Source organism: Ornithodoros turicata, chromosome 6 (assembly GCF_037126465.1).
Source record: "Ornithodoros turicata isolate Travis chromosome 6, ASM3712646v1, whole genome shotgun sequence".
Lineage (NCBI taxonomy): Eukaryota > Metazoa > Arthropoda > Arachnida > Ixodida > Argasidae > Ornithodoros > Ornithodoros turicata.
Window position 1 is genome coordinate 6,966,607 of NC_088206.1, and position 23,111 is coordinate 6,989,717.

General features: G+C 47.2%; 1 protein-coding gene across 1 annotated transcript in view; it reads left to right on the forward strand.

The window, feature by feature from the left end:
- Window positions 1-23,111, forward strand: part of LOC135398953 (glycine receptor subunit alpha-2-like) — a 239,377-nt gene that overhangs the window by 84,077 nt on the left and 132,189 nt on the right. Inside the window, exon 2 of the mRNA XM_064630535.1 lies at window positions 23,020-23,090. The gene's annotated coding sequence lies outside the window, so the exon portion shown is untranslated. The remainder of the gene's footprint in view (window positions 1-23,019; window positions 23,091-23,111) is intronic.

The window sequence follows — 23,111 nt, forward strand, 5'->3', positions numbered from 1 at the left end:
AATAGGCTCCTCCTCCCGTTTTCAACAAATCTAGCGCGAGAACGTTGTCATTCGAGGTGATGGTTGGCTAGGAGCGTGCTATGTGGTGAAGTTCATTTTTAAGAGTGTACACTCTTAAAAATGAACTTCGCCGCACAGCACGCTCCGAGCCAACCATCATCTCAAATGATATCGTTATCTGCCCTGATTTGTTGAAAACGGGAGGCGTACGCCTTTTTGTGACAATTAGGAACAGCATAAGTGTCACAAAAAGGCGTACGCTTCCCGTTTTCGACAAATCAGGGCAGATAACGATATCATTCGAGATTATGGTTGGCTAGGAGCGTGCTATGTGGTGAAGTTCATTTTTAAGAGTGTAGTGTGAATGAGTGGACTTCACGACATAGATTTTGGCCCTCGTGCACAAGTGAAAACAGGCGTGAAAGCGAGGGTGTGTGATGCAGCGAAAGCCTCGCTTACGCCGCATGCAAGCGCGCATTTATGAGAAACCTCCGGGTCCGCTGGCAGAGGCTTCCCAGTAACGCGGAATAGAGGGCATGGCGTGGCTTCTTTTTTTATTTTTATTTTTTTTAGTTTGTGGGTTGCTTGGCGACCCACTGGCATACGCGATAAGTGAATGCCTGCGAGAACAAACTTTCCGTACGCGGAACGGACTACCAGAGCTGCGGAACTACGAAAACGATTGCGGACATTCTTAAGCGGAACAGCATTTTTCCTCACAATCAAATAATCTGAATTTTCGAGAGACCTTCATACGCGTGGAAGTCATTACGGCCCCGCCATTATCTCGCACGATGCGTGAACATTCCCCGGTGGTTTCTTTAAACGCTTTCGAGGACTCCATATTCTTCGCGAAGAAAATTGCTCCGAAATCCCAATTCCGACGCGGGTCAATTGCGGGAGAACTGCGCTCGGAATATGTCAACGTTTCTCGACGAGAAGCGGCTCTTCCAGGATAAGAATGCGGCCACTAGGGCAATCGCGGCCCCCACCGCTTCCTTCTCCCTCTGCGTTGATCGAGTTCTGGTAATTGTTTGAAGCCGAGGTCGTGAAGATGCAACACTCGACAACTTAGCCGCCACCACTGACACCTTGCGTCCTAACGTTATATGAACGCTATATTGTTATCTCTCCTAAAAGTTTCGTTTTGACTTCTCGCAGTAGAAGGCGCCCCCTTCGAGAACGACACAGCGACAGTGTAATTACAAAACGTGCCGTTTGTTATTTCCCACGGACTAAGAGAGAGAGAGAGATAATAATAATAATTTTTGAGGCAATTACGTCATCTAGTCTTTTCACTTAACTCCCCATTTCAAAAAAATAAAAAACCTAGAAAGTTACTCCTCAGCAAAGCATATTATTATTTAAAATGGTCCCTAAACATAGCACATTATATACTTCCACGCATTTAGTCACGAAAGCGACTAATGGCTGTGGCAACGCAGCCCTTGTTTACGTCGTTTGTGTGGGCACTTCGGATTTCATATAACGTTTTAACCTGATACGGTCGGGTGTAGGATTAAAATAATTAAGTTTATCTAACGAACTTTTATTTATTAATTAATTAATTAACTAAAATATAATTGATTTGGGTATATTAAGAGTCGCCAAAGTAAATTATGTGCCCAAAGTTCTCGTGCACCTGTCGAACAGAGAGAGCCTCCTTCTTTTTTTTTTTTTTTCCCCCCTTGGAATGAACACCTGTCGTCGTAGGATCTTCGAGGTCCTCCGACTAAGTAAAGAGTTTTAGCTTACCGTTTTTGCATCTCCGATACGATACCCGCTACGGCGTTGGTCTCATGACGCATGCGCGACGCTCGGAGCTTCACTATAGCGCATCGCCGGTACGGACCTCCTCGAAGAATAGCGTACCGTGTTACCGGAGACGTCACGCGGTTTGCGGGGCTCCGCTATGCCGCGACGAGAAGAAGAAGAAGGAGACTAGTACCCTTGTCACACCTAACCGCCTTTCGCCGCAGTCATACGGGCGCCCGAACGGAGGTTACGCCGCTAACCGCGGTTATGGGAAACCGCGCTTGACGACTTCGGTTTCGCGAGGTAACCACGGTTTACCGATTCCAATTTCCCAAACGTCAATACGCGTGTAATGACATTCCCCGCAAATAATCATGTGCGTACCGTGTATATGTGATGTCTGTTAAACTTTTTAATCAACATTATGCCTTTTTCTTTTCATAATATATACAGCGTAATCAGAATATACCCGGCTCTTGTGTCACAATTATGTGATCACTGCTAACATGTCACAAACTGCCGTATGACAACAACAAACCGTGGTTCACGATAACCGCGGTGTCATTGGGTAACGGCGGTTAACCATAAGCGCAGTTAAAGGGGGGGGGGGGGGTTAATGGCAGAATCGGCTCGCTGTTGTTGTTGGCCACACAGAAGTGGGCGTCGTCACGACTATAGCCAAAAAAAAAGTGGGTGAAGGGTGGAGATGCGTAGAGGGTGCATGAGTTCGTCAGGGAGAGCAAAGTGTTAGATGGGTCGCTGAGCAAGACCTGCCTAGGTCAACTACGTGAGAAGCAAGATGGCGGTGCGGACTCCCGTAGCATTTTGATGCTGCTCAAGGTGACTACGAGTAACCCTTTCGTGGACGCAAAGGAATGGGTTGCAATAAACAGAACTCCTTAACAGCGTAACATCGAAAGGTTACATCGTTCAGGGTTCGGGACTTGCCATGCGGGAGCGTTACGACGTTCATTAATCGTACCGTCTCCTTCCACGCTGTACAAAAAAAGGCCAACGCCGTCAGTCGCTCGTATCGTGATATCGTTTCGGATAACCGTACCGTGCACCGTGGTTTACCAAAACCCACTATTAATACACCGCGTCATGGACTACCCTTTCCGTCACTTTATCGAAAGTTTCTGGGCGTTCTCCGTCGACTATTAGCATCGATCTTCATAGGCACGCGTGTCCATTTTCCCCGGTAAGGATATCGCAGCAGGAGCTCGAGCATGCATTTCATTTCGTGCGAGTTTCTGCTCTGCCGGAGAACTGTGACGCAAGACAGTGAACAGACCATCCATCTTTCAAATTATTCCGTCAGAATGAGTCTTCTCTCTCGGACTGCTCCGACTAAATTGGCTCGGTTTCGAAATTGTGCTTCGAAGAGTAACTTTCCGTCCTACACCGCTAAGTTCCTCGTGACTTCCGTTTTCGTTTTATCTGTTATTTGATGTAAAGGAGTACTCTTTCTTGCAGACCACAGCAATGAGAAGCGACGGAAGTCAGAAGTTTTCTAATTCGAAATAAGGAACAAACGTCCGCAGTGTAACTGAAACTAAAACTACCAATACGCAGTGGCTCAGCCAGACCCCCGAAGTGTGTCTGTGTGTGTGGGGGGGGGGGGGGGGGGAAAGGTCGATACAAAATCCCCCCTGGATTTCCCCCAATTTACATAATATTTTCTCCTCGGATTTGCACGATTTGCAGGTAGGGGGATCAAGTTCTGCCCCCCCCCCAAGCCCCGTTTGTTTTGAGCGGCATCAAAAAAAGGATCGTGTGTGTAAACATTCCATTGTAAAGGACATCTAATATTATTTTTCATATTTTATTATATTTATTGTATGCCTATATATTATTATATGGTTAGACTACAAAAATAGAAGTACAGTACAAAACGGATGCTTTCTGCTTAGCCTCACCCCCACCCCCTTTTTCTCAGTCCTAATTTTCTATGCAACCTTTCGCGGCGCATTGCGTACGTTATACAGGGTGTTACCCTATAAAAGTCTACCCGCGCCGGCATGCCGTGCTCGCCAATTACTCAATACAGGCGGTACAATATGTTGCCTACGTATAAAACTCATAAGGACATTCCATCATGGTAAATATCGAAGTGATTGAGCACCGTAACGCAAAGTTATAGCGCAAAACGTGAGGTTCCCGTAGTCAAAACAGCCAAGATGGCGCCTCTCAGTTAGCAGACGACATCTCTTTTGGGTGTCGTCTGCTGAGTATGCGTAGGCATTTTTCGTTCCTCACGTTGCTTACTTCTGAGCAAATATGACAGTTACACGAAAGCAAAATGAAAACTGCAGTTCCATCCGGCTGGCAGGATATGCGACACGTTGTCGTGTGGGAAGCAGCATGTCAAGTGCTCTTCTCAATGCCGCCATCTTGTTTGTTTTGACTATGGGAATTGCACGTTTTGAGTTATAACTTCGTGCTGCGGCACGCAATCACTTTGAAATTTACCAAGATTAAATGTCCTCATGAGCTTTATATAAAGATCGCACAATGTGCCACCTGCATTGAGTAATTGGCGAATACGGCATGGCGGCACGGGTAGACTTTTATAGGGTAATACCCTGTATAACACGCAGAAAACAAAACTGAATTCATTCAGCGTCGTGCTGTGCTTACAGAAACGCGTAGTCGGCATTAGCGTAGCGCTTCGCACAGCCCGTTCACGTGCAATTGAACGTAAAGGGAAAGTAGACGAGTATAGCGACGGCACAGATGTGCTCTTCAATAATAAAGCTTAGACTGTTGCTACTCGCACGCGATATTCTCGTTATGTCGTTGCCGTAAATAGTAAGCTGCTGACTGAGCCGTAGGCAAAGAAGGGAACCAAGAACACCGCAGCAGCTGTGAGGACGGATGTCTATATAGGGATAGGATACGATGTTCTGCGTAATATTCTCTACGCAAAAAAAAAAAGAAACATAAATTCAAGCGGATATTAGTGCGCTTGTGCATCCGTGATATGACTATGATACCAACCGAAGCAGCACAAATTCTTTTGCCCAATATTGGTCCGATACTGGGAAGAGAGGTGTTGTGCTGCTTGGGAGTACTCTTCGAGACGCCCAGAATGTGATTAATAATTCATTAATGTATCGAGTAATATAATTATTAATTAATCCATACACCGGCTTGCCATAACAGGAGGGAGCAAAATAAGATGTGGGACGTTTCGATGCCTACACTCTTAAAAATGAACTTCACCACATAGCACACTCCTAGCCAACCATCACCCCGAATGACAACGTTCTCGCCTTGGATTTGTTGAAAACGGGAGGAGGAGCCTATTTTGTGTACATTATGCACGGCACAAAATAGGCTCCTCCTCCCGTTTTCAACAAATCAGGGGCGAGACCGTTGTCATTCGGGATGGTGGTTGGCTAGGAGCGTGCTATGTGGTGAAGTTCATTTTTAAGAGTGTATATGCAAGCATTGTCATCAGCGCATGCGCAAAACACTGTTTGAGCCATGTCGAAACCGAAACCGAAAAGGTAATCCTTTTAACTCCTAATGATACCCTCTCGACATTCAGGGAGAGGCCCCTTGCGGCTGGTGCCACGATTCCAGAATTTTTTTTCTCTCTCGTCAACTTACTTTCGCGTGCACGGAGTGAGAACATTTCTGGAAACTTACCGCACCTCGGCTACCTCGGCCAACGACGACAGATAGATTGATGATGATGATGAATGGGGAAATTCGCCACATGAGGTGCGGCCTACTACGTCAAGGCACAACGGACGGAATGAGATGCGATATGAAACCCCGGCCTAGATGCGGAACCTGTTATTGCAGATGCGTTCCGACCACGATACACGTATCCTGTAAAGGATGCTCTGCCGCGTAGAGAGGCTCAATGTGGCAGAGCCAACTTGCAGTTACGCTCGATGTACGCAACTTCACTCTTAAAAATGAACTTCACAGCATAGCACGCTCCTAGCCAACCATCATCTCGAATGATATCGTTATCTGCCCTGATTTGTTGAAAACGGGAGGCGTACGCCATTTTTGTGACAATTATGAACCGCATAAGTGTCACAGAAAAGGCGTACGCCTACCACTTTGAACAAATCAGGGCACATAGCGATATCATTCGAGATAATGGTTGGCTAAGAGCGTGCTATGCGGTGAAGTTCATTTTTAAGAGTGTTGGCGCTGTGAGACCAAGAGTGTAGTGCTCCCCCTTTATGTTTCATTCCGTCACTTACGTTACTTAAGCAATCTTTACCTCTCTTATCTCGTACTTAGTGCGGGCGAGCAAGGACATCGTAGAACGCGCGATTATTATTTCTGTTCACTCTTTCTCTGCCAGCGAACGCTCAGCCCAACTTGTGTTTTAAGAGCGAAAGACGACGCTCAGATAACACGCACGACCTCCACCGACAAACTTCTGTCGGCTGGGATGCATGTCACCTCGAGGCGTGTGTTGTGTTCGTCTGTTCGTGATTCAGCCTCAGAACGGGTACCTTCCATCATGTCATCCGTTCCTTCGTAAGAACAATGTATTGGTCACTCCCACCACACGATATTCGATGCGAGTCGCATTCCCGAGAGAATACGTGATGGGCTTCTCAAAGGTAACTCCTGAAAGACCGTCGATGCAATGGGCGTCACTGGGGAGGACGATTTTCCTGCAGCCTAATAAAGGAGACCATCAGAGAGGAAGCCAATAAATTTGTTGGTGTTGTCCAACGGGAAATGGCGCTTCCTTCTATCTTGTACGTTCTACGCTCCTCTCCTCCTCTCCGGGGTTTAAATGGAGCTATATTTCGGGGTCCACGGGGTGTGCTCCGTACGATGTCAAGGTTGAATGTTCTTGTTAGTGTCGATGTCTTTAAAAAAGAGGTCCGCGTGACCAATATACAGTGCTCAATAATTACGCAACGCACAACTGAACAGCTTCGTTCGCAGAAACAGGCGTCATCGTCTGAACTTACGGTCTCGGTAACTTCGGCCGAAAAGATGAGTACATTACGGTATAAATTTCCTTTCTAATAACTGAATATCTGTCCGTACACGTAAATAATGTGTTCATTTCTCTCTCTCTCACTCTTTTTTTTTTCTTTTCTGTTTTTTTGTCCCCCTGCGGATAGTCTACGATTCGAAACGGCTACTTACCACAACTAATCTTCTTCTTTCCTTTTTCGTTCCGCGCTTGAGATTCTCTGTAGATCATACCAATGGTACAAGAACAGCACACACGGTATCTGAAAATTACAGCATGCACAGTGTTTTACCAACTGTTAAAAAGTACTTTTTAATATTTAATCTTAGTTACAGTAAGGCTACACAATTTATACCGGGCTTTCTTTCTTATTCTTATTCTTTTTTCTTTTCTTTTTTTCGTTAGCATTACCAGGCAACGGTGGCTATAGACCACGTGCTATAGAGACACGTGGATAGTAATTGGATGTGGACAGGGATTCACTCCTGCAACAGCTTTCTTCAGTCTTCAGCGTTCTTCAGCTTTCCCAGTCTTCAGCGTAGCGCATCAACAAATATGTATCATGGAACGGTCGTGGGCTATACGGAAAATGAAGTGACCCGCAATTTCTTCTGCGTTCTCAAAAAATATTATTTCTGTATTGTGTACACACTAGTTTTTGTTACATGCCGAGAATGTAGTCCTCGTTTTGCTACGCTTTCTAGACCTATAAGAACTGCTCCTTAAGGCCCGCCCCTACGCTTGTTTCTGTTGACTTCAATGGCTAGCCGCGTCACTCTACGTCGCGACAAGTATAGTCCACCAACATCGAAACTACCGAAGCCCTGCAGGCAAAACCTGGTGGCGCGACAAGTAACTGGAATAAGCCTTATACTGCCTTATAGACTTTTTATGTATTTTTTTTATTCCGTGTTAGCGCCGCGAAGCAACTGTGGCTATGAGCGGCGTACAGACGTGGACAGATGGAGAGAGGACAGCAGGAAGGAGTGGGGGACAGGATCTTAGGATGCGCCCTGGGCCGAGTTCAGTGGGAACTGTGCCGACATTCGTCCGGAAAGGCTTCGGAAAACCCAGGGAAAACCTCAGACAGCACAGCCTCAGTGGTACGATTCGAACCCACCACCTCCCACTCTTCAGCATGACCTTGGCAGGGTGTTTGCCGTAACGTGTCCCTGAATTATATTTAAAAAAATATAGACATTGTACAAGGATGCCGCTCGCTGCATTGGTCTTTGCGGCACTTTTGCCACCAGGGAAGACTGATTTTGTCAAATTTCAACCGCAATAAATTGAATTTTTTGAAATTGATCTCGCTAATTTGCAAAGTCAACCTCACGTTTTTTTTTTTCAACGGAAATTGAAAGCGCATGTTCGATTTACCCCGAAACATCACTGAAGGCGTCCAGCACCACAGCGGGAACACTTGAAAAAAATAAGCAAAAAGCGCCGTTTTTGGGACTCGCAAGTCGCCGGGCAATGTCTAGATTTTTTTATATAATTCAGGGACACGTTACAGCAAACACCCTGTATAAGCCTTATCCTGTCATACAAGCCTTATACTTACACTTGATAGAATAAGCCGTAAAAGCTTCTGTAAAGGTTAAACCTGTAACTACGAAAACATTTTATTTTCGCCTCCATCGTCGCCAGACTGAACGACCAGTTGAATAACTCTTTGTGCTCGCGCGCGACAGCTGCTCTTCTTGGAACTCCGCCACTCGTGACCCATTTGGTCAGCTCGCTTTTGTGGTCCTATAGAGGCAATCCCTTGAGCCGAAAGCACTGTGGACACTACGACATGTCCAAGATGGCGGACGGGATTAACAGATTTAGTCCAAGTGGGGGCGGAGGATTTCACGTGTCCAACCTAGTTAATGTAACCAATTAGACAGTTGGTTTCGTTTTCTTTTGAATGTTTTGATTGGCGCTACCATGTTGGTGGGCAGCGGCCAATTGTGGTCTTTATAAGCGGACACCCGCTAATTTGCGACAGCTCGAGCGGGGACTTTCACCACCGGAAGGTCTGGGACCTTGTCGCCTCATGTCCCCCGAGTTCTCAATCAGTAAGCCTTTGCCTTGATATGTATATGCCTTGTATATATTTGTATTAAATATTGTTGCTGTTGAGTTATCCATCTCGTCAGACGTCTCCTGCAAGCGGCTACCGTACTCGCAACACATCACCGAACCCCTCTACGGAAAGGAGAAACTTTACTGGCGCAGCACGACAGGATGTGTCCATCTACGGAGAGCTGAAGCATCTCGACGGACGAGTGAATACCTCCAGGAGAACAGCAAGAATCAAGGTACGCATCGAAGTCAAGCAGGGCAGCAAAAGCAGCGGACTGTCCAGGAAACTGAGCGGACAAGTCCAGGTCATCAACGGAGAGCCACAACTAGTCAACGAGGACCGGATGTGCAGTGTGTGAACGTGACCGCGTCAGGGGAGCCAGCACAGCTTCGACGACGGCGACGAAAGTGAGAAACAACGGACACTGAAGTGTCGGCACAGGGTGAAAGAAAACGTCATCCACGGAAGAGCTTCGAAACAATTTCACGAGGTAGGTGAGAATTGGTTGCTCTTGAGGTTCACGAGTAGATAGCTGCCGCGTAGGGTTTAGTTATTGTGTACCTCAGAGTTCCGGTGTGGCAGGACGATCTTTCTAGTGTCCGATAGTGTCAGTGGGTTCACATGATACCGACTGGTTTGGTCGAGCGAACAGAGCCGAGCGGAAAAACTAGGGTGTCGAACAATAGTTAATGCTTACTCGCTCGAGGGCGAAGCAAAAGAAGGCAAAATTCGACACAGAAATGGCAGACGAAAACAGAAGTAACACTGCTTCTGGCGCAGGCGCTATCGAAACCGTTAGCGTCGAAATCTTGCGGCTCCAGATCGAACTGGAAAAAGAACGATCACGGAGAATAGAACTTGAGCGATTTCGAGATGACCGCTCGCCATACAGTGAAGCGTCGACTACACGAACGCGCGAAGAAAATCTGGCCTACTTTTCAAAAAGGCTTAAGAGCGTTTTGCTTCCGCTACCAGCCGACCGCGAAGTGCCCATGTGGTTTGAGGGAGTAGAAGGTGTTTTCAAATCCTACAAAGTACCCGAGGAGGTTCAAAGTCACCTCATATTACCGCTTATCGCAAGCAGGGTAGGTCACTTGTACTCAAAGCTAACCACCGACGAGCTAGACGACTACCAAACGGTAAAGGAGGCCGTGCTAGCAGCACTCCGTTTGTCCCCGGGCGAATATAGGAAGCGCTTTTCAGAAGCAGTCAAAGGGAGGGACGAAACATGGTCGAACTACTGGGCCAGGCTACGCAGTTATATCGCCGCATACGCTAAAGCACGCGAGGTCAAAAGTTACGACGACTTGATAACGTTGATCATCGCAGACAGGTTCGTAGACTCGCTGACAGAGGAGGCTCGACAATTTGTAACGCTCCAGATCACCGACGTCAAACCCTCCGAAAGCGACATTGTAAAAGCAGTGGAGAAATTCGAGGATGCTAAGGGCAGGGGAAGCGCAGTTCTAGGCCACAGAGACAAGGGAGCTTCCGACCGCCGTAAGGAAAGCCACAAAGACAGAGGGAAAGATGATAAGAACTCCCAACAAAAATTGAACGGGAAAGACCGTCAAGAGACAAAGAACGGGTTTTCCTGCTACGTATGTGGAGGGAAACATTTTGCAAGAAATTGTCCCAAAAAGAGGTCACCAGACGGTGACCACACAGCTCCTAAAGCAGCAGACAACAAGGATTCTGCACAAAGACGCGTGAACCGTGTTGTGATAGCTAGGGACGACGAAGTCCAAAATGCATCTGATGACGCACAGGTAGAGAATACTACGTTGGTGGCGCGCGTCAGCCCAGCGGCTACGGGAGATAAAGAGCAGCTGACTCTCCCCATTCGCGAGGTTCAATTGCAATGTGGGACACAAAAATTTCGCGCACTGATAGACAGTGGGGCGGACGTGACCGTTGTTCGCGCGGATCTTTTTCCCGAGCGCAGAGGTGATGCACTAAGCCCGCTGTGGCTCGAATCCGCCTTCGGACACAAGGTAGCCGCGGAATTGGGCGTACTACCCATCAGGCTGATAGGCACAAGCAGCGACCAGGTAGAAGTTAACAAAGTCGTCCCAGTAGAGTGCGCTTTTACCGAAAAGCTAGCCGGAGATGTAGATTGCCTCCTATCACTAGAAGCGTGGGATGCCATTCGGAGTGTCGAGGAACCGGACGCGCTAAACGCAGCGGCTACCGTGGAAGCGGAATACACAGACGAGCTAGACGCGGGTTTAGCGGGGTTATTTCTGCAGGAGGACGCGGACTGTGGCGGTGCCCAACACATCGCGGTGGTGAACGCGGTAAAAAGCACGGCGGGAGGGACCGACGCTGAGGCCGGCGAGAGAAGAGTATTCAGATCAGCCCAGCGTGAGGACACGAGCCTCGTGGACGCGTGGGAACAGGGTAAAGCAGGCGCTCACGGTATGCTCATTGACGACGGTATCCTTTATCACAGGGATACAGTAGCGGGGCAAAAAGTAAAACAGCTCGTTTTACCCGATGGTAAACGGCGACAAGTCCTCCAGCTCGCACACGATACGCCGTGGGGAGGCCATCTTGGAATGCGAAAAACGCTAAATCGCATTAAGGCGACTTTCTATTGGCCGGGGATTGAAAAGGACGTTCGAGAGCACTGTGCAACATGCCACGGATGTCAGGTTAACGCGGACAGGAATGCAAAAGACAGGGTACCTATCGCGCCACTCACGCGACCAGACTACCCATTTCAAGCAGTGAACGTTGATGTGGTAGGCCCGTTCGAGATCGCGTCGGCACGCGGGCACAAATACGCACTTTGTGTCACCGACCTTCATACTCGTTGGCCCGAAGTGATTTGCCTTACGTCCCCGACCGCAAAGAAAACGTGTGACGCGCTGCTCGAAATCTTCTCGCGGACGGGTATCCCGGAAACTATCTGTTGCGATCAGGGCAGCAACTTCACGTCGCACTTAACCCAGGAGTTCCTCAGAAGGATCGGGTGTTCCCCACGCTTCTCGACGGCAGAACACCACGAAAGTAACGGGGCGGTCGAGCGGTGGAACCGTGTGTTCCGCCGCATGCTATTTCACGTGGTACGGGACGACCCCAGAAACTGGGATAGGTACATCCCTTTTCTCTTATGGGCGTACAGAGAAGTCCCGCACGACACCACGGGTGTGTCACCGTTTCAACTTCTCTACGGTAGACAACCAACAGGCCCGCTAGCAATTCTAAAGAATACCTGGGAAGGGCAGGTAGGACCCCCAGTTCAGCTCCGAGAGGCGCCCACCAAATATCTCGAACATTTGAGAGAAATGTTCAAGGCGGCGGCAGAAACTGCAGGGCTAGTTACCGAAAAGCGGCAAGCGCGGTACGTGGAGCAGCACAATCGCAAAACAAAGCAAAAACAATTCCAACCTGGCGACCAGGTTATTGTTTTCGATACCAGCCGATCAGCAAAGCATCAGGCAAAGTGGAAGGGCCCCTACCAAGTAATAGGGAAACGACGACAGCACTCGTATGATGTACTAACGGACGACGGAAAAACGCGCACGATTCATGCCAACAATTTAAGGGCCTACAAGGCCAGGGTGAATCACGTAGGAGTCATTTTCCAAGGAGAGGAGGAATTTGGGGATGTGGAACCCGCGCCGACAAAAAGGGACAAAGGGCAGTCTGTCTTGCCAGCCGAGGCAACTTCGCATTTGGGGGAAAGTGAAGCCAATCAGGTCAGGCGACTATTTCAGTCATTCGCGACAGTGTTCGTGGACGTCCCCAAAGTTGCAGATGTAGGTGCGCATGTTATAAAGTTGCGTGAGGGGCACGTCCCGAAACGGTCTCATCCTTACCGCACACCTCAATTGCTTCGGAAAGAAGTAGAACAGCAAGTCAATGAATTGCTCGAACAAGGGCTGGTGTATCCTATCGTCACTGAGTACTCCCACCCCGTCGTCTGTGTTACTAAGAAAGACGGTGGAGTCCGTCTCTGCGTGGACTATAGGGCGCTTAACGCCGACACAATAGATGACGCGTACCCAATGGAACTTCAACAGGAGCTAGTTTTTCGCGTAGGAAGGGCGCGGTTCATCACCTTGCTAGATCTACGCCGGGGATACTGGCAAATTCCCCTTGAGTATACAGCCAAGTAAACAGTGAAGTAAAGCCAAGAAAGACCGCGTTTGTTACGCATTTCGGTCAATTTGCGTGGCGGGTGATGCCGTTTGGCCTCAAAAACGCAGCAGCGACGTTCCAGCGGACTGTAAACGCCATCCTTGCGAAGCACCAGGAGCATGCCTGTGCTTACCTTGATGACATAGCCGTGTACTCGGAAACATGGGAGGGTCACCTGCACCATTTGGAGGCGGTACTAACCACGTTAAAAGCCACGAAGTTAACGGCGAATTTATCTAAGTGTCAGATAGCGCGAAGTTCTATCCGCTATCTAGGGCACATTGTGGGATCAGGAAGTCACGCACCCGATCCAGAAAAGATCAAAACCATATCTGAGCTGAAGCGTCCAACTTCAAAAAAGGAGCTCAGGAGCGTACTTGGGTTGTGCGGCTATTACCGCGACTATGTTAAGGATTATGCAAAGATAGCGACCCCTCTAACGCGGCTGACCGGGAAAAGGGTCCCGAACAAGATCCCGTGGGATAACGAAGCCGAAGCCTCCTTTCAGGCCCTCAAATCGAGTTTAGAAGACGCAGTAGCACTGACAACACCTGACCCCGAAAAACCGTATTGGGTATTTACGACGCGTCAGCGTTGGCGGCTGGAGCATGCCTAGCCCAAAAGGACCGCAATGGCAAAGAAGTGCCCATATCGTTCGCAAGCCACCGATTTTCGGACACGCAGGCTCGGTGGGCGGCGATTGAACGAGAGGCGTTCGCGGTCATCTGGGCGCTCAAGAAATTTGATCATTGGGTGTTCGGGGCGCAAGTAACTGTGGTGTCCGACCACAATCCTCTTTCATACCTGACCTGTACGACACCACAGGGTTCGAAGCTCGCGCGCTGGGCGTTATAATGTGAATATTGTTCACCGCAAGGGAAGCGCGCACGGGAATGCGGACGCTTTATCGCGGTTGCGGTTTGAGTAGGAATTAGGCTAGAGCAGGTGCGTTGCAATGTATGTGTGAACCTCGAGAGTCACTCGCTCTCACCACTTTGTTCTAAGGAACTTTCGTGTTTTTCCGCCATAATTTTAGTGTCTGTTCAATGTACTGACATAATGCGTTTCAACAGCAACACGTACCATTTTCAGAGCTTGTCGTTGCAAGCACTGTCACGTTGTATTGCATGTTCAGTAGTGTCACACGAACCTTTGGTGTGATGAATTTGTACACGGGTGATTATTTCTATGCTAGTGTGTTTAACCCGTCTGTAGTTTATTCCTTGTGGTTCAACTGTGCCCCACAACGAATCTAAGGAGGGAGGTGTAAAGGTTAAACCTGTAACTACGAAAACATTTTATTTTCGCCTCCATCGTCGCCAGACTGAACGACCAGTTGAATAACTCTTTGTGCTCGCGCGCGACAGCTGCTCTTCTTGGAACTCCGCCACTCGTGACCCATTTGGTCAGCTCGCTTTTGTGGTCCTATAGAGGCAATCCCTTGAGCCGAAAGCACTGTGGACACTACGACATGTCCAAGATGGCGGACGGGATTAACAGATTTAGTCCAAGTGGGGGCGGAGGATTTCACGTGTCCAACCTAGTTAATGTAACCAATTAGACAGTTGGTTTCGTTTTCTTTTGAATGTTTTGATTGGCGCTACCATGTTGGTGGGCAGCGGCCAATTGTGGTCTTTATAAGCGGACACCCGCTAATTTGCGACAGCTCGAGCGGGGACTTTCACCACCGGAAGGTCTGGGACCTTGTCGCCTCATGTCCCCCGAGTTCTCAATCAGTAAGCCTTTGCCTTGATATGTATATGCCTTGTATATATTTGTATTAAATATTGTTGCTGTTGAGTTATCCATCTCGTCAGACGTCTCCTGCAAGCGGCTACCGTACTCGCAACACATCACCGAACCCCTCTACGGAAAGGAGAAACTTTACTGCTTCAGACGTACGTCTTTGATGAAGGCCTAAAGACTATAATGACTCCCTAAACGTCAAGGACAAGGTCGGGTACGAAATGAGCATACCTATAATGCGCACGCCATAAAACTCGAAGGACCATCTTCCAGCTAAGATCTTCCGCGACATCGCTTTCGTAAGTTCGCAATTTAAAACGACGTTCTCGTAACCTATTCAGCCGCTACATTTAGTTTACCCCAGCGATATAATGCCCCTCTTCCACTAACGCAATTATCGCGCAAGCCAGGCTGTATGTCAGTTCAACAACCGGATAATATTTAATGCCTCCTAACATCATGTACTTACCGCTATTTAGCGAAAGGGAGGTCATTTCAAATGCCCGTTAAAAGTAGCCGTTCCTTGAAACGCGTCCTGTGCATCCGTCCACGCTGATTTAACGAGAAGAACACGTGGAATTTTGGAGACGTGTCACGCATAGAATTGCAAATTTTTCAACTCGCGTGACCGAAGAAAATCGGAAACATTATTATGCATTGTGCGAGAAGATTCCGCAGAAGGGTTCGTTGAGTCTCAAGAGGGCCGAGAAGGTATTTCAGAGTTATCTTGAGCCTGCCTCTTGAGAGGCCATTTCGCAATATGCTCTCCAAGCGAAGCACTGTCTGCGTGTTTATTGCAGGCGAAAGAGACGCGTTACTCTTTTAGGGAAGATTGGCTGCAGAATTGAACGAAGTCTATATAGTACGTGGAACGAATTGGTAACATAATTTCAAGGGCAACGTATATACTGCAGTATAGACGTGCAATCTCAGAAAATTTATCTGTTCGACATAGTCTGAGCTCTAAATTCTCTTGCGTCACAATTTTTGTCCCAGTTTCACTCACAGCTTTTTTTTTTTAAATAAAAATTGAAAAGTATTCGAGCAACACTGTGCTGAAGTTGCCACCTAGGCCTGACTTTTTAGGGTTAAACCCGTATCCGCCCGATATTTACCCCCCGAACGAAATCTGTAAAATTCGGGTTTAACCCGAATCTACCCGAAAACATCCGGGTCGCGTGGCACACTCATAAGCGTGCATTAAAATAAAGTTAGATAACATTGCTAAACATTAGTTCCACGTTAAGACAAATTTTCATTAAACAATAAAAAATCACCCGAATACACCCGAATTCCTGACGACAGAATATGCCGTAACGGGATTTAACCCGAATACACCCGAATTTTCCAATGAAAAATATCGCCCGATATTTACCCCCCGAATTTGGCCAAAAATAAAACCCGAATAAGTCAGGCCCCTCCGTATTGCTCGTCAAGTAGGGTCGGCAAAATCGCATTGCATGTCCATTGGACTGGGTACAAAAATGTCCGCTATACGTAGCACAGGAGTGACACCAACCCGCCATTTTTGTAACTACCCTCAAGCGGGTGCTTTTCACAAAAAACCGCCATCTTCTCGTGGTCACACGTGATACGCAACCTCATTTTGAGGTCATGTGACTTTGTTAACGTGTCGTTTTTGTGCTTGCTGTTATATTCCCGTTGGCGTAAAGTCAAGAGATGAACGTATTTGCCAGCGTAAACTATGCGGTGCTTCTTCCGAAACACGGTATCACATTTATCCTTAGTTTAAGTACATCACACCAGCTCAGTGTGTCTTAACGCGGGGTCGTCACCACACCTTTGGAAGTGGTCAACAGTACCAGCCCTCACGCACAAAACTGCACATTTTACTGCGGGATTATCGAATAAAACTTTCTGTATAATAATTTAATAATTTTAATTTTTTTAAGTGATGTAATATTTTTTAAAAATAATTTCATATTTTTTTAAGACTTTACGGTCACGTGTGCAGTGATATTTGCTGTGACGTGTGACCATGGCCTGTCCCGAATGCATTGCGTTCGCCCAGAGTTTACAAGCAACAAACAGTTAAACTACGACCCCCAAAAATACTGCACGGACGATATCATCTCCTTGAGCATAATGGGGTGGTAGGAACAGAGACACAAAACACAACCGAACAGCCTATATAGTCATGTGCGTCTCTGTCTGCCACCACCTCCTCATGCGCAAGGACATGATTTGATTTGATTTGGTTTTATTGTGCCCATTAACAGCCCATTAAAGCGCCTTGTGAATGGTGCACATACATGGAAAAATGGATCAAGGAAAAGAAAAAAGAAAAGGGAGCACATACAGGGAAAAAAGCAGAACACTGTTAGACAAAAACACTTCGAACAGTATGATAAAAATTCGTACTCATGAACATATCAATCTCATTAGATTCTAGAGTATTAAACATTAATTCACTCCTGATCACAGGTGAAGACAATAAAACACGGTCACGGACACGGTCACGGACACGGTCACGGACATGATACTGTCCACGTCAATACGCCAGCTCGCTTGCCATTTAATGCTCTGTGGGGACGCTGAAGCTGAGTTGGGCCTGGTTTCAGCAACGCTAGCTAACGTTGAAACGAGATCAAGTGTTGCTACCCAATTCTTTTTTTTACAAACGTTACTCGGTGACGTGATGGACGTTTCAGTGACCATAACTCCCTTTAGTGAAACAGAGTTAAATTTGTGCTAAATTCAAGTGTTGGTAAATTAGTTCAATTGGTAGGACCGAGCCTTAGTCAGGTACGTCGTTTCCAAGATGTAACCATTGCATGATTTTTAAATTGAAAATTTTTCGTCTTCACGGAATGGAATCCATTCGTATGTACTATGGTGCCTGCACTCTAGGTCGTTATATATGTAGAGTGAAGTTGCTCTTCGTATTTGTATCTTCTTTGCTATTCGTTTACTCCGCTCTTAAGTGCTGTTTCGCTAAGAGTACAGCTTTGTCAGCGCAGCTCGGCTTGCACTTTGGGGACAAAATGGCGGATATTGTACAGCAGACGACACAGATGTCTTCCCCCTATACGCGGAGTGAGCTAGTATTCCCCGTGCCAATGCCATCTAGACTAAACAAGGTATGTTTGCTATACTTAGACGGGGGCGTAATAGGTTAGGGGTATTCAATCAGAGGCGCACTCTCGGTGACCGTAACCATGGTAACTAGTCAGGTACAGCCGCGAAGGCAGCAACCGGAATCCGCAACATTTTTGTATCTCTCCGAAATTGTTTGCGACGATTGGCTGAAGCAGACGGCATATAGGCCAGTCAGAAAAAGGAAAGTCGCCATCAATGTTTCCCTTAGTCAGGTTTTCCCTAAGAGGCAAGAAACTTTCAAGAACTTCAATATCGTTATTCTTCGCTATACGGCAATCGGTACGCAGTGCTCTACGGAATACTCAGAGAATACCTCGAGTTTAAGAAGACGCGGACAAGGCAGGAGACATCATATAAGCGCTCCACAATCGACAAGTTTTAGTAGACGGACAAGGTCACATGAATGTCAACAGAAGTGCCCTCTGGCACTCAACCTTCCACGTGTACAGGAAATTCATTTAAAAGTCTACTGAGAGTGGTTAGCGTCAACGACGGTTTACCCACGCACTTGCGGGTCCTATTGTTTTCGACTGAACGCGTTTCTAACAATTCCCTTTGGAAAGAGCACTTTGTGATGGTCTGTTCGGATATCGGAGTACAAATGCAGTTATAGCCCAGGTCACTGTCCTGTCAGAAATAGAATCGTACGACTTGGTGTGACCATTCAGGCTACGTGCAGACTGAACATCAGTTTATCTCTTGTTCAACAGATGCCGCTTGCGTCGATTTCCGTCGTATGAATGTGTGTATGAGTGAGCAAAAATGTAAGAGTGAAAGGAGGGTGAGTGAGAGTGAGTGGCTGGTTTGTCGTCCCTTCAGATGACGCACCCCGAAAGTCGCTGGAGAGGCGTGTTAGCTTAGCTCAATTGGTAGAGCCCTGGACCGGCAATCCAGAAGATGTGGGTTCGATCCCTACAGCTGGCTAACCTTTTCAGTGACTTTCATCTTTCAAATGCTACGGGCCTTTTACGCGACTATGTACTGCCATGTACCGCGAGCTGACGATTTCACAAAAGTATTTCGCAAACAATACCGTCCTCAAAAACGATGCCGCCATCCGTACTCATTTAGCGAAATAGAGGGCCTATTAAACCTACCTCTTTTTAGTCGTGCAGGAAAGGATCTCATAATTAACGATCCCAAATTTCATTAGACTGCATTAATAACTGCCGCTCAATTACCTCGTAATTACCACTAGACAGCCGTCGGAACACACATTTCGTGTCGTTACCAGATGCGAGTCTAAGAATCGGTGCCCACCAGTTGCTGCTGTACGTAAATGGAAAGGATGCGTCCACAAAAAATCCGAAAAAGGTTCGGTAGGTGCTCGTGTAGCGAAACCGAAGATGGAATGCAGTGGTAGGTATCCATTTGTGGGAAGATTCGGACAATGAATTATGAGAACCACTAGTATGAGAACCCCCGTGAATTCACATATATCACTGCCCTGTTATATTATACAGGGTGTTTTTTTTTATATATATAGCTTTTACAGAAGTTTTATAGAACAGCTATGAGAGCAGCATAGATGTCGTGTTTTGCAGTTGAGCTCTACGACCAGGCGGACATCCTCTGTAAGAGAGCATGTAACTACAAGATGACTAATTACCTGAAATCCATTAATGAACTCGTTAATTAGAGAATTTCGGGCAAAAGCGAGATGACAGAACGTGAGACAATCCACCTTGAAATCCACTGTATCTTTCAAAAATCAAGAAAAAAGTGCGTGACGTTAAATATCCATAGTTGAATTTCCTAATTATGCAAATGAGTCGAGACCAAAAAAGCGCGCCTGAGGAGCGCATCACCCTCGCCGACGGAGGCTAGGCTGGAAAGCGATTGGCCAGCCTGAGCGGCACCTACGCTAATCATCTCCATCGCGCCAAGTCACGTGGCTCTGTGATGTGAAATGAGCGCTGTACTTCCCTTGCGTTCCCAGTCGCCGCGGTTTCCGTTTCGGCTCGTTTGCATATCAAAATTCGGGGATGGATATATTAACGCACGTGTGTGTTTCTGGATTTGTTAAACGTGAAATGCCTTGCAGCTAGGAGAGTCACCCCCCCCCCCCCACACACACACACACACACACAATCGACACCACAGTAGTCTCCACAATCGGCGTGTCAGTTTCGTTTGCAGAAAGTTTCGGTTGATTTAGGTCGCAGTGACGATTCTTTTCGATCAATGCTTTTTTTATGACGAAAAGAACAAAACCGAAACTTCTTCCATGTGACGTCACGCTATATGGGAGGGTTACCCACCATTCGTGCGCTCGTTTTAAAGAAGCCTGATATGGAATAGCAAACTGTAGCCACGAACCTCATTCGAGATTTACGAGCACATAATGGAAACTGCATTCCGCGACGATTTTCAATCATAGTACGAAGCAAAAAAAAAGCAACAAAAAAAAAAAACAAGTGAAAACGGGTTTCTGCGCAACATCCGCGAAATGGTTGGGTGCATACATTATTACTCCGGTTTCCATCGTCATTTATGTAGCAGTAGTTGTTGTTGTTGTTGTTACCCCAGTTCAAATGGGCAGTATGCGCTCCCTATACTGCTGGGTTTCAAGATTATATGTGACATTCTCGTCTAATGAAACGGCGTCGTTTTTAAAGTAAACTAAAGTAAACAAGGTTTGACGCATTTGTGAACGTCATACGGAGGCAGCATTTAGAAGGAGGCATAAGACTTTGTCCGGGGACAGAAAGGGACATATGTTTTTTGTTTTTGTTTTGTTTTCGGTCGGAATATTTGGCGAATATAGAAAACATAGAGTCACTAAAAAAAGCTTCGCTTCAGAGTATCGACACTCAGGTCCAAGGGAGAGCAGGAGCGCCATCTTGTTTCCGCACCACATCGGTATCACCCCCCTTTTGAGGATCGTCAAAGACGGCTCACATAATGTTCCCTGTGGGACAGAGAAGCGTGTATGATTGTTGTGCGATAATCCGTGTATTGTCAATCGGAGCGTCCCGAGGATGTCAAGGTGAGCTCAAGGCCGTCAACTGGTGCTTTCCACATGCTTGCAAACGAAAGAAACATTTCACCCGCGCACGATAGATGGCACCGTGCGCTAACGTGCGCGTGCGCGTGGGTAGCGTGGCGCGGAAACAAGATGGCGCATGCTCGCTCCTGCAAATTCAGTGTCTATACTCTGAAGCGTAGCTTTTTTAGTGACTCTAGGAAAGCACATTCAAGCAGCTCTTGAGTAATGTCCTCAGTAATTCTAGTGATGATGACAGATACCGCAGTGGCACTTTCTCCCACAATGCACCGCTCTCACTCTTAACAGTGGAAAACTTCCATTGAGCAAAATGCATCGCCTTATCCAGAACTGTGCTATATGCGTAGTAAGCTTCATTTAAAGTAGCACAGAAGTCAGTTTTAACACCCCGTCTTCTTTCTGTAAAACAGTTAAGTAGTCCAGTAAAATGCACCCTCTGAAGTAATTCACCCTACAGAGTCATAAGTATCGCAGAAATTGAATTTAAAGTACGCCGCAAAAAGCGACCGTGTGCAACAGTGGTGGAGTGCAGTACCAGCCTTTGACCTTGCGCTGACGACACACCGTCCGCGCTCGCTGATTGGTTCAGAGAAATGTCGTCTGCTTTTCAGCCGTTCAGGGCCCTGAAGAAGCATTGTATACAGGGAATAAAGTCCGGCGGGACAATGAAATCATTCATGCGTACGGTCACCCTTTCAATTCCCAATCCCCCCCGCCCCCCCCCCCCCGCCGAGGGAAGAGGTTTACCGACTACAAAAGGAGAAAGCCCTCACACACAAAAAGCAAAAGGCAGGCGTTGACCTCGACTGACCGCGCCGACGTTATGCCGTCATTAGCCGTCCTTCTCCTCCTCGTTCACCCCACGGGGTGAGTCGGGAGTAAACGAGCCCGGCTGTGTTTGTGTACGTTACTTTATTTATTTATTTTTTTTCTGGGAGAAAAAATTGCATGCATCAAAACCTTTTGTGCTGTTCGGCAAATTGACGCATATATTTACATCGGATGTCCTTGGACTGAAAATATTTTGGATGGTCCTCTGTACTCCTTTAATGTCATTTAATGTAAATTTAATTTCCATTCTTTTTTTTTGTAGAAAACAGGACAACGGATAGGAGTGACTATGTTTAATGTTTTTTTTTGTTTTGTTTTTTAGGTTAAGACGTTTTGTGAAAGTGTGTGTGTGTCATTTTACCGAGTAGCACGAAAGGTTTTGATGTGTGCAATTTGTTTCCCAGAAAAAAACTCACATAAACATGGCTCCGCGCGTTCGCCCTTAACTAGCCACTCCGGGTATAACGAGGAGGAGGAGGTATGATGCCACATCACCGATGACGTTACATGAAGAACTGGGTCTGGTTCCACGGTCAGTGGGGGTCGGCGCCTTGCTCCTTTGCCGCCGTAAACCAGTTTTGCGAGTTCTCCCGGAGAGTTGGGGATAGAAGGAGCGGCCGAATCATGACCGAGCCAATAGCAACGCTTTTTCAGAACCCTGAACAGCGGAGTATAGCAGACGACAGCGGAGTAGCAGACAACATTTCTCTAGACCAATCAGCGAGCGTGATCCTTGTAGCGTCAGCGCGAGGTCCCAGGCAGCTCACAGGCTGGTAGTGCTCTCCACCGCCGTTGCGCACGGTCGCTTTTTGCGACGTACTTTAAATTCAATTTCCGCGATAATTATGACTCTGTGGTGTGAATTACTTCGCATGGTGCATCTTACTGGCCTACTTAACAGTTTTATAGGAAGAAAACGGTGTTAAAAAATGACTTCTGTACTACTTCAACAATGTTACAGGAACCTTCGCTTGACTTTAGCAGCTCAAAAGACGCATATTTCTAATGTTGCACGTACCTCTTATTTGGTCACACTTAGCTAAGCGTCTCTTCTTGCCGGACGAGGTGCCCCACCGGCCACGCTTAAACAACAACAACAACAAAAACTTTATTGTGAGATGATGAATGGAGGGTTTCATCGCCAGGGGCAATACTTCACCCCATTGCTGGTGGTGATGGGGGGAATGAAATAATAGCCTCTTCACAATAAGGACCCACGTTCTTTGGTGTCCAAAAAAGTCGAAAGAGCTTTGAGGGCCGGGCGTTGGTGGGCGGGATTTAACCAGTGACCAAGCAATTTTGAGCGAAGGGGGGTGGGGGAGGGGAGAGTCCAGTTGCGTAAGAGCCACTGTAGGTACATTCTCGTGGTCTTCCTTGCAGATGCTGCAAGCAATCTTGTGTGACGGGCTCGGACCACCATTCCCCAGGATATCATCACCACGTCCTAGCAGGTAGGTGCACGAAATTGAATT